At 43.8% G+C, this 12,545-nt stretch overlaps 1 pseudogene; it reads left to right on the top strand.

The window, feature by feature from the left end:
* The first annotated feature begins 10,076 nt into the window (after positions 1 to 10,076).
* On the top strand, positions 10,077 to 11,693 carry LOC110336051 (annotated as a pseudogene).
* Positions 11,694 to 12,545: the final 852 nt, after the last annotated feature.

The following is a 12,545-nucleotide window of genomic DNA, read 5'->3' as shown; positions in this document are numbered from 1 at the left end:
GAGCTCCTCTGAAGCTAAGGGTTACCTTTACAGTAGCCTCTCTTGGGCTTTCTTCAGGGACTCTAACATTGCCACATGGTGCCAACCCTCAGTCTTGCTCCATTACCCCTTCAATAACAGGACTGAGCCTTTAGCAATGGCCTCTCCTGGCCTTTCTTCATAGACTTTCGGAAAGGTGTCCTAGTATATTAATTATGTAAGCCCAAATTGTGAAAGCATATATGATCAAAGACATTAGGGGTTGCTTGGAGTATAGATGAGTGATAGCAGGTTCCATTGCATATAAGATGCTTAGGAAATTGATGATCTGAAGGAGATAGCACTGGAAGGGGTTGGTGGCATCCTTTACTTAGATGGGAACTAAAAATGGAGAACTCAGTAGTAATTTTGTGGTCAGTGTCGAAAAGGTGAGACTGTTCTTAAAGGGATGATTTATTCTTTAAAAACTGGGTATTTTCTGACTGTGGAGGAACCAATGAGAAGCTAAAATTTGGGCTGGTGAGATGGCTTTGCAGGAGACGATGTTTGCTCCCAAGACTGACATCCGGAATTATTCATTGGGTCACACACGGAAGGAGAACAGTCTGCCTTCAAGTATTCATCAGATGATCACATGTGTGCTCACAAACACACATGAGCACTAGAACTTCAGTTGTATGTGCAGTGGGGAGTATGTTCTGCAACACAGGAAAGCCAAGTTAAGAACACGAGGAGATAGGACATAGAAGACTCAAATTGTGGGATTCCAGGAGCAGAAAGTCAGATGGGTTGAGATTTATTGACAAATGCCATGCTCACAGGACATCTGCTCAAACATCTGCCACTTATGGCATCCACGATTTCCAGGTTCCCAAGCACTGGTTATGGAAAGTCTGTCTCCATCATTCATCTCAGGGCCACACGGTAATTCAGATTCTTAGAAGGAATAAAAAAGGCCTGAGGATACAACTCAGTTGCTAGAGGGCTTGCCTAGGATGCACAGAGCCCTGAATTTGATCCTTAGCACTGCATAAACTAGCATGTGCATGCCTGAAATGTCAGCACTCATGAATGGAAGGCAAGAGGTCAGGGCCAAGGTGCTTGTCACTCAAACATGGGGGCCTAAGTTCAAACACTAGCACACACATATTCAAGAACACTCCACAACATGAGAACAATTCCAAATAACTTTTAAAACATCAAAGTCACAAAACAAGAAAAGAGGGGCTGGCAAGACAGAATAGTGAGCTGGCATAGTGGGTTAAAGCATTTGTGTGAGGAACACTACCACTTATGGCATTCATGGTTTCCAAGATCCCAAGCACTGGCTGTGGGACATCTGGTTCCCCCATCTGCAGCACATACGTGCTGTCTCCACCATCCATGGCACATGCATCTTGTTTCTTAGACTGGGCAACCATCTCAGTCTAAGCAAGCGAGAACCATCTCTACAAGTTGTCCTCTGACCTCCAATGTTCACCATGAGATCAGAGGTATCTCTCCCAGGAAACAAAACGTTAAAAAAGCAAGGCAAGGAAAACATGACAAGCTTTATCTTATTGACTTGACCAAAAAGGACAGGGGTTTATATATTTGATATGGTAGAACTAGGCTGAAAAATGAAATCAACCTCACAAACCTTTGGGGCCCTTAGGTTGCATGCTAGAGACTTAGGTCAAATATGAATAGTCCTTTGAAAAATGGATCCTTGAAGAGATATCTTTTTTTAAAAAAAAATCACTTTTGCTTTCCCTCCTTAATGGTTACTCTTCCAGTCTTTAAGACTCACACTCCCATTGAATGGTATTTCTAACAAGTAAGGCCTCTGTGATAGAGACTAAAAAAAAAAAAAAAAAAAAAAAAAANAAAGGCAATGGTTGCTGTGGTTGAGTCAGGGAGATGTCTGAGATATGTCTTCTCTTCTCACCGCACAGCATCTCTCTAACATAGGTTAGATAACTATATGGCAATTTAAATGATTCTTTTAAAATATCTATCAGCTTAGCATCATAGTCTACATCTTTAATCCAAGTACGTGAAAGACAGAGGTGTGTGGATCTCTGAATTCAGGGATAACCTGGTCTACATGGCAAGTTCAAAGACATTCAGAGTTACTTTCTGTTTGTCTAAAACAGCAATGTAAGCAGAATGAAGGATATCTAATTAATCTCCAGTTGTGCTTTGGGTAGACTGATGAGGAAGATTTGGCATCCCAAATGCCTGTGAACCTCCATAGTCATGAACTGGTTCCCTGAACATTCAATTTCCCACTGGAGTTTACTGTGGTTCAGGGATCTGTGAATTTAGGCTGTGGGGAGATGATAGAAAGCCAACAACCAAGCCTTGTTAGCTACACAGGAGTCTTGGTTGATATGGAATTGATTCATGGCAGGCATGGGAGTCTATGCCAGGAACGGTTAGGAAATGGGCAAAGAGAATGAGGGGCATTTCCAGCCTCCTGTTTTGCTGGGTTGAATCTGGGCAGCAATCCAAGCAATCCAGCAGTCAAGTTTGGATGCCTTATGGAGATGACAAAGCCAACAACCAAGTCCTGTAGGCTACACAGGAGTCATAGTCTACGAAATTTAAATATGGGGTTCAGAGGAGGAGTGGTTGGGATGGAGGATACTCCTATGCTAAGAAGCCAAGTCTTCAGGCAGTTCTCCATCAGTTACGTCGTTAGCTAACGCCAAACTATCAAGATCGTATCAATATTTTAAAGCTATCTTTCAAGATGGTGACATCAGATCTTATGCTTCCCCATAAGATATAGCAACAATGCCTTTGAGCCAAGGTGACCAATTCAGAAGACATGTCAGATGTATGACCCTCTTTTGCTGGGAAGCCGTGTTGAATGCATTTTTTTTCCAGGAAAGTCAAAGCAAACCATTCTTCACAAACTTGCTTTGAGAAGGCAACCAAGGACCTTACCATGTTGACATGAAAGCTGGAATGGACCGTATGTGACAGATTCCACATCGGGCTTTTCCCACCCACAAGGAGGAGCTGAGTATGCCAGCCCGCAAAGGCCTCTTACCCAAGTCCCTTGAGCTATTTTGATTATAGTCTGGTCACCACGATGAGGCCTCTGAATGGCATCTGGGAAACCTGCTTTCTCAAGGCAACTTTGAGGTGAAAACTGGCCAGAATGTCATATTTAAGCTTTCTAGTCACTTTAGAACAAAGATTTCAGAAAATCTCAGTGCTGCATAAGAAAAGAACACATAGGTCACATTCCTCCAAGACCTTTTATTAAGTATTTCAAGGGGAATTTAGAGGTAACAGAATAGCTGACTTTGTAATAAAAAAAAAACAAACCTAAATTGTGGTATCAGTAATACACTATAACTAGAATATGCTAAAATCTCTGCCTTATTTTCTTCACTAAACAGTAAAATTGGAAGTTGTACATTACCACTTTTAATATAAACAATTAGCATTTATATTTTATGCTAATTGCAAGCATTTGGTTATAATTGGTCTGTCTCTATATCATAGTTTTCAACTTAGCCTTTTTCCCTATGGCTAGTTAGATTGAATAATACACTACCTAATTCTGTCCTATGGTTTGTTCAATAAAAGCATGGTTAAAAATTTAGTATCCTAGCATTTTCCAAGCTACACACATATACATCTTAAATACTTCTCTCCCATAAGTAGGCTGCTCGGAATCAAATACTAGGGTTTACTGGAGCAAGCGAGAAAAGGCCTGCTAATGGTAGATAGTGCCAGAATGGCTCTCAGAAGCATCCTAGCATGTTAGAGCGATATTGAGTGTGAGGAGGCCAAGTCCAATGTAGCCCACCAAGATGGAACATTCATTCTAGTAGCTTTATTTGCTGATGATATTTTTGGTATGTGGCCCAACTTGTTATGGTTTCCCTTTTGGAGCTACAATTCAGATTCCATTAAGTCACCCTGTTCAACCTTTACAATCTGTGAATATGCTGAAAACCTTTGTACTATATAGTTTAATACCCTCCCCCTTCTTTTTCAGAGACAGGTTTCTTGTTTGGTAGCCCAAGTGTTCTGGCTAGTTTTATGTCTACTTGATATAAGCTGTAGACATTTTGGAAGAGGAAACTTCAATTGACAAAACGCCCCCCATCAGACTGTCCTGTAAGCAAGCATGTGGTGAATTTTCTTTATTGGTTTATGTGGGAAGGCCCAGGTCACTTTAGGCAATGCCACCCATGGGCAGATGGCCCTGAGTTCTACAAGAACGCATACTGAGCAAGCCTAAAGGAACCAACCAATAGCCATCAACATTCCTCTGTGTCCTCCATATCATAGCTTAGCCTGGCCTCTCACTGTACCTAGCCTCAGCTGATCTCTATGTCCCCGTTATGCTTTTAGAACTACTACTGCCTGGGAGGCTCTTATATTACACCAAGTTGGGCTGCCAGGATGAGATGTAGCCTCAGCCCCTCTGGACCACAGTGTCTGTGTGCTGACTCCTGAAAAATACTCAGATTTATGATCCTCGGTGGTGGTGGTCTCTTCTTAATCACCACTAAATTCTCAGCTCCAAATAACAAGTATTGATTATTAGAGCAATGCAAAGGTTTCACTTTAATGGTCTTTAATCCCAAATATTATATAAATGGCCCTGATATAGAGTCTTGACTTTCCTCCAAAACTTCACACTCCAGTCCTTCGTTGTCTCCACTGCTCTCAGAATTATCTTCCAAGTTTTTATGAAACAGCCTATTGAGCTCTCACTGGTTTTCTAGTCCAAAGTTCAAATGCTACCAAAGTCCTCTAAAACACATGATCAGAGCTGTCACAGCAATACCCTACTCCTGGTACAATTTGCTTGTCGGAGTTCTTTATTTGCTTATTTGCTTACGGTATTTTTGGTATGGGGCTCAACTTGTTATGGTTTCCCTTTTTGAACTACAATTCAGGTTCTATTAAATCACCCTGTTGAACTTTTACAACCTGTGGATACTGGAAACCATCGTACTATATGGCTTAATACCTTCTCCCTTCTTTTTTTCCAGAGACAGTTTTCTTGCTTGGTAGCCCAGGAGTTCTGACTAGTCTTATGACAACTTGACATAAGCCAAGGAGATGGATGACCTTTAAAATAATGACAGCCAAATCCTGCCCACCCCCCAAAAAACTGAAAACCCCACTGTAGCAACTCAGTCTCCAAGATGGCATGTGCCTCAGTAGTCTCAATCTTGTTAGAAGTCCAGGAAGTTCCACAGTGATAACTCTGATCACTCAGAAAGGCACCAATAGGGTAAATCAACTCAGTGGCCAAAGGGATGTCCCAGGGATCAAAAGGCGGGATGATCTTCCTTCTGCCTTTCTATCTTGGCTTCTAACAGAAGGTGCATCCTACCAGTTGGGGTTGGGGTGGCCCTCCCACGTCAGTCAAGGCTTAGTATAACACGTGACATGAGTCTTCCTACCCAGATGCAAGTTGATATTGAAATAAACCATAATGATACCCGAAGACCATTTGGCTTTATAAGGACCTTGGGTAGACACTGTACAGAAGAATCCTATGTTCCTTTCCTATCACTGATGGTATGTGAGTACCTGGAGCAAAACCACCCAGCCATCATTACTCCCCAAGCAAAAAAAGTTTGTTTTTAACTTTTAACAAAAGTAAAAAGGTTGGGCATAATGGCTCCTGCCTTTCATTCCAATTTAATTCCAGAGGCAGAGGCAGGCAGATCTCCCAGTTCAAGGTCAATGTGGTCTACAGTGTGTGTTCCAAGACAGCTAGAGCTACCCAGAGAAGTCCTGTTTCCAAACATAAAGTCACCGAGGCCTCTGGAGTCTTTGTGTCTGAAGCATGGCCTGAACACATTCACGCTGGTCCTGGGTCCCCTGCCTCCAGCACACACAGGTGAACATCAATCTCTCAGATCTTAGGTTGGCTCTGACAACGTTCAGAAAGCAAACCGCTCCTCCCCCCCCCCCCCCCACCGGCGTGGGTGCCCTCCTCCCTCTGGGCTGCTGGGACACGCCCGAAGCATGATCGATGTTGCTATTTAAAAATCTCTCTGGTCTTTTTACACTCCAGTTTTAAATGTCCTATTCTACTGCCTGCTACGGAGAACAGCTGGGCCCCTTTCCAAATCACTCAGTCGTAACCTTCAAATGTGGAGCAGGCCTTGGGCTCTCAGTGATCTGCGATGCTTCCAACATCGGGAATTGATTTAGATGGCAGCCCTGGCTTGTAAGCGTATTTGTCGTGTGAGGTTCAAGTCACTATAGTAATGGCATCAGGGTGGGACTTGCCCTTTTAAAACTAGTTACTTCAACATACTTTTAGAATTTTGCATGAATCCATATAATTCCAGTGGGGTGTTCCTTTTTTCTACATTACTAGGTTTTGTGGTTTGTACATTGTTTTGTTTTGTTTTGTTTTGTTTTGTTTTGTTTTGTTTTGTTTTGTTTTGTTTCGTTTTGTTTTCTCTTCTCCCAGGTTCTTCCAGGCACCCTCTAAATGTCCCTAAACTCCTCCAGAAAGCCTATTCTAGGAGACCACATTAACTCCCCTTTACCTGTCGTTTTTCTCAGCCCGAAGCTTGAATCTCTGCTGTAACTATAGATTCTTCCAGCTCCTCAGATCTTTGTGACTCATTATCCGCATTGTGGTTTTTCTTTTAAACTGTTTGGCCCTGGTTTCCTGAATGGACCGAAGTTAAACTATGACCTGATGATTTCTCTCACAAGGAAGCCATTAAACTGCTTTCTCCATTGGCGTGAGTTAATGTTTAGGGCAAGCCAAAAGAGGTACCTCAGTAATTGTGCAATCAGTCACAAATATCTATCTAGAAGCAGGCTATAAGCAAATGTAATCCTACTAATTAGCCAGTGCAGGGACCATGAGATTCTCCACTGATGAGGAGACACTTGGCATGAAGGCATCCAGGAGGTCAAAGAGATCTTGCCAGAAGCACAATCACTTGATTTTCAATCAAGGATCAGTTCTTCGGCAACATTTAAGTGCTGAACTTGATCGATTTCCAGGATGATGGGTAAAAGTTGAGTTGTCAAGCTCTAGATACAGGTGGCTGACTTGACAGAGGACCTCAAAAGCAGGAAGGAAAATCACTGCCATTTCCAGAGGCCTCGGTGGAATGAATTGTTCCAAAACCGGGGCACAGTGACACAGACCTGGGTTTTGCAATGTCCTGTCACACCAACAGGAACAGCCTGGGAAAGTCACTGAGTAGCAGTGCAGTGGTGGGAACTGAAGCCTGGTGGGTCTGGAACCTCCTAGGGCTTGTTGATAAGCCAGACCTGTTCTCCTGTGGAGCAGAACAAAGGACTGGAACACATAGAGAAAGGAGACTTTAGCAAAAGTGCCAGGTCTCACACTGCTCAGGTAGGCAGACCCACCACAGAGCAGAACAAAGAACCTTGGGAGGTGAAGGGAAATGAAACAGAAGCAAAAGACCCACTTCCCTTAGTAGTTTAACACAGAGAAATGTCAAGGAGAGCTCCAGGCTTCATTCCCGAAACAGAACCCCAGAAGAGCAACCCAGCAATGGCTGCTTCTTGGGTCCCTGCTCACTTCTGTCTCTTGACTCCAATGCTCACTGCCTTAAGTGTGCTTGGTCATTTTCCAAAGAATCATTGTATGCGTGGTCAATAGGGGAATGTTTTGGATCAAGGCTCAAAGTGTATTGGCCATCAACATGTGACTACCCAAGAGAAGTTTACCAATGGATTGAGCTAGAAAAATGATTCATGAGTCCTCCCAATGCATACTTTTTAACACAGGCAATACTACAGGAAACTGCACCAAGTTCAGATGGGTAACCACAGTGATTTCTTCGTGGAATCACTAAATCCGAACAGACATAAAAGTGGGCAAATCAGAGAAGGACTTTGTGACCATGATTGACAGATGTTTCCGTTTTGTTCAAACATCAAAGCCCAAGAATCCAACCTGGGGGAAAAGGGTACAAAAATCCAGAGTACTGTAATTCCTTTCAGACTGAACACAAATTCATGCTAAAATCAAACTATAGTGGAGAGAAACCACACCTATGCAGGAAATGAAAGAAAAAAATTGCTATAGGACCCAGTTGACACCAGAGAACTCATCTTGGTGAGAAACCCTACAAATGCAGAGACTGTGACCTCTTAAGGCTTCACAGAAGAATCACTATAAGCACGAGAAACTTGAGAAAGAAAATCCTTGAGAAAAGTTGAAATGAGACAACATCAAGGGTTTATACTAAGGGGAAATTATGAAAATATGATGATGTTGGAAATGTTTTCATTATTTACTTGTTCAACTTAAAAATTTCCCAGTGAAGATTAAACAGAGAAGCCCAACAGTGTGTTTTTGTGAAGCAATTTCCTGGAGATGGAAAAATTGCATCCTGACAGGAAGTGGACTTAGGAAATAAGCACCTCTAAGTAGCTTCAGGAAGTCCCTGAAACTGACCAGAATCACTAGGCCTTCACCCTGGAAGGGGATATCAAGAGAAGATACTGATGACAATCCTTCTCAGACAAGCCCAGCCACCAGAAAGATCTGCAAACAGCCTAGCTTCCTGAAATAACTCAGACCAACCATACCTCCTAGAAGAGGCCCAGAACAACTGAACCACCAGAAAAGAGCACTCTTCAACCCGTGGAGCTTCCTGAAGGTTTGCAGTGTGCCCCAGGTTTCCAGAGCTCAAAAGCTGCCCTACACTTGGGTGGGCTTTTCCTGATGAAGCTCTTTTGTGTCTCTTCTGTACCTGCAAGAAACATCTTACCCATATTCCTGTAGGTAACTCCAAGAAAACCCACTGACTCACTCATTTAGGCATTATCAGCAGGCTGTTTCATTTTCCTTTTTATGGTATGTGTTTTTATGTTTTTATGGTTTGTATGTGTTATATCTCTCAGGAAAAGTCTCTCATACAACATGTGCCCAAGCCTTAAATTTTTACTTCAAACTTCTTCATAAGACAGTTCCCTATTAAGATACTCGAGAAGCTGGCCGTGGCTGCCAGTATCTGTGAGGCTGTGGTACCACTCTGAGGAGCCTGAGAGACCCACGGAGGCTTCAAGTAAGACATGGCAGCAGAGGATGAGCCTGCCAGAGTACACAGCATCTCCAGAACAACTAAAAAGAAGGCAGGTCATATGGAAAGATGCTTTTAAAAAGTGGTTTCAGGAAACTGAAGAAAGATTGTAGGATGGAGTGACAGAGTGATAGAGAGAAGCAGAACTGGTGACAGCTATGGGAGCTGCTGGGAGGTTCAGGGCACCACCTACCAGGAATGCCTTGCATGGAGCCATGACTGATGCTTGCCCTGCTGGAGAGAGGAGAGCACGGGGTTATGGCAGATCCTGTCTACTGACATGCTGCCCAATCACAGGTTCACCCTGATTCTGAACAACAAGATATCTGACATGAAGAATGGCTTATTCTCTGAATTTAGTCTCCTGGAAAGACTTCTGTGGTCCTTGCTGCAGCTGGAGACCATGTTAATGTCCACCATCCATGCTTCTGCCAGAAACCATGTGGAAGTCCACGATCCATGCTGTCACCAGCTGGTAAGGGCAATGAAGCTTCCTGGGCAGTGACATCAATGACTTCAAGCTGGTAAGTGAGGATGAGAGACATTGCAGGCTTCTGTGGCAACCTCCAACCCCAAGGGGGGATAAAACAGTCCAGACAGGAAGCCTTTGGAGAGAGTTCTTAAAGATCATGATGAAGATGCTGAATTACAGCCCTTCACAGTTGATGGCTTCTGGTGGAGATGGAGACTCAGTTTTCTTTAAGGGTCTGGCCACTGGGAGTTTGATCATGCTCCAGTGAGTAGGTCGACAGCACAAATTGGACTTGGTTTTGTTTGGTTTGGTTTTCCTCCTTTTGATGTGTGAGGAGGGGTGCACAAAAGTGGACCAGGAATGAATGGGAAGCGAGTGTGATCAGGGTGCATTGTATGACGTTCCCAAACCTTATAAACATTGTGTTAGGAAAACAGAAAGTTCATATTAGAAAGAAAGCATTTACTTGTTTGCTGTTTTGTTGGATTCATGGCCACGTGCACCTTAGAAATCACCCACCAGAGAACAGCAAGAAATGTATTGAGGCTGTCAAACCTTTACCTAGTAATTAAATTATGGCGGCATCTGAAAAATTGATCCTCCAGGAAACCCCTTCTAGTGCTTTATTAAAGGCTCATGCAAGGTCTGTGTGGAGCCATGATTTCGGGTTTCTATTCAGCAGATTGGGGTTTGTGAAAGTTGTCAAGAATAAGACCGACTTTAAGAGATACCAAGTGAGGTTTAGAAGGTGGTGAGAGCGTAAAACTGACCACTAAGAAACAATTGGCGATCTAGGACAGAAGTACCGCATGCCCAAATACAGGATGCTGGTTTGTGTAACTAACAAGACATAGCATCTGCCCGATTGCATATGCCCATATAGAAGGGGGCATGGGAGTCTGTGCTGCCAAAACACAGTGAGAAAGTTAGCCTGACAAAATTATGCACAGCCTACCGGACTGCAGGCTTCTCAATAGGATTGTCATGGACAAGATCTATGAAGGCCGAGTGGAGGAGTCTGGAGATGAATACAATGAGGAAAGCATCAATTGTCAGCCTGGTGCCTTCACTTGCTATTTGGATGCAGGTCTTACCCGAACTACAAGTGGCAATAAAATTTGGTGGGGGGGGGGGGGAGGAGAGGAGTGTCCTGAAGGGAGTTGTGGATGGAGCAAGGGTCAGAACGTGGCTGATGGCCTGTGCTACCTAATGGAGGAAGATGAAGCTACATATATAAGAAACAGTTTTCTTGGTAACTTCAGATATGATGGAGAAGATGTATGGGAAAGCTCATGTTGCTATCTGAGAGAATCTAGTCTGTCCTACTGTGTCCTGCCTTTCCACTGGGGGTGCCCGGGTGCTGTTGGCATGCCACCAGGAGGAGTCAACGCCAAGTCCATGGTGGTTGCTGGTCTCCTTGCTAGGTACTATTGGGAGAGAGAGAAAGTCAGGAATAGGGATCCTTGGTCTACCTTTCCCCTCAGGGCGTCTGCAAGACAGGCAGAGAAGGGGAGGTGAAACCTGGAACAAGCAGAATCGGGTCTGATCGAGAGCAAGTGCCAAGAGGACTGGAGGGACCGGAAGAGAGAAAGCCTTCCTGGGAGTCTTAGGTACCACTCTTTAGTTGAAGGCCCTCCCTGTGGCAGGCTCTCCTTAATGAAGCATCCCTCTGAGATGATCCTTGTCTGTTCATATTGCTTATTTAATGGTGATGTAAACACATTAACTTTATTCATGGGGAATCAGAGATTAAATTCCTTTGGGGAGAAGAAATAACCAGGAAGGGATGCTCACTGGGTAAAGGCTTAAGTCTATCCAGACACCTCGTTAGCATGGAGAAGAAGGAAGAACTCCAGGTGTTACTAGGACTGACTGCCCATGGTCCTCTGAGTTGGGTGTCATGGTTACACGTCCCGGAGCAGGCACAGAGACAGGTAGGGAGCAGCTCCACTGCTACAAGTCTCAGATCTCTGAGATTTCCCGGGGTCTGAGATCACTCAACCTTGCCAGTTCTTATGCCGGTCTGGTAGCATGGCCTCACAGGCCACAAACCAATTTATAAGAAGAAGCCCAAGAGAGAAATGAAGAAGACACGATCCTGTCTCAAAATGTCCCATGTATGGAAGAAAGATCATGTTGCTCAAAATAAGGCAAACTTCCCGAGAGCTCAGAAATGAACTGCTGAAAGCTAAATTGATATTTTAAGAATTTTTTCCATAAAGACAATAAACTTATTGGCAAGCTCCCACCAAGAGGTATTTAATATTGATTTTTTTTTTAAAAAAAAAAGTACAAATGGCTAATTCTTGGTTTTCCTCCAAACACCTTCACTCAAAGCACAAGCAGGTGGCTACTTGGTCTTGGGAAGCCACACTCCAAAGGTATGACCAACCATCACTTCTGTCCTAGTTGACCAAGAAGCCCGTGTATTGTCCTTGACACTGGTCACCAGTGTTGTGAGCCCTCACCCCTAACTCAAGGTCTCTGTATGTATTCTGCTAATCTCCGTCCTTGGTAGCTAACGCAGCACTACCCTATACCTAGGTATACAGCGGTACACAGAAAAGCAGTCTGGTCATGAGTGTTTCCAGGAGGTTTCCCAATGCTTATTACAGGGCAGGAATGGTAGCATTTAAGATGTGGATCCTTCCAACCTTAAAGGACATAAGGACATGGCTGGCTTCTACTAGGCCCGTGTCACAGAGAGTCATGCTACTTGTCCTACAAGTAGAGCATTAATGGAGAAGTAGCTCATCAATATGGCCCACAATTTTCATAGAAAGAATGGAGCAACAGAAATACTGACTTGACTTGTACATGCACAGTACCCTTCTTATGCCTGGTATGGTGATTTGAATGTGCTCAACTCATGGGAAGTGGCACTATTAGGAGGTGTGTGGCCTTGTTGGTTTAGGTGTAGCCTTGTTGGAGGAAGTGTATCACTGGGTAGGCAGTCTTTGAGGTCTCCTCCTATACACAGTGCAGATGACATCTTCATCCTGGCTGCCTGTTGGCTCCTCCAGCACCATGTCTGCCTGCATGCT

This window comes from Mus pahari, chromosome 18 (genome assembly GCF_900095145.1).
Source record: "Mus pahari chromosome 18, PAHARI_EIJ_v1.1, whole genome shotgun sequence".
Lineage (NCBI taxonomy): Eukaryota > Metazoa > Chordata > Mammalia > Rodentia > Muridae > Mus > Mus pahari.
This window is presented reverse-complemented; position numbering and strand designations above follow the sequence as displayed.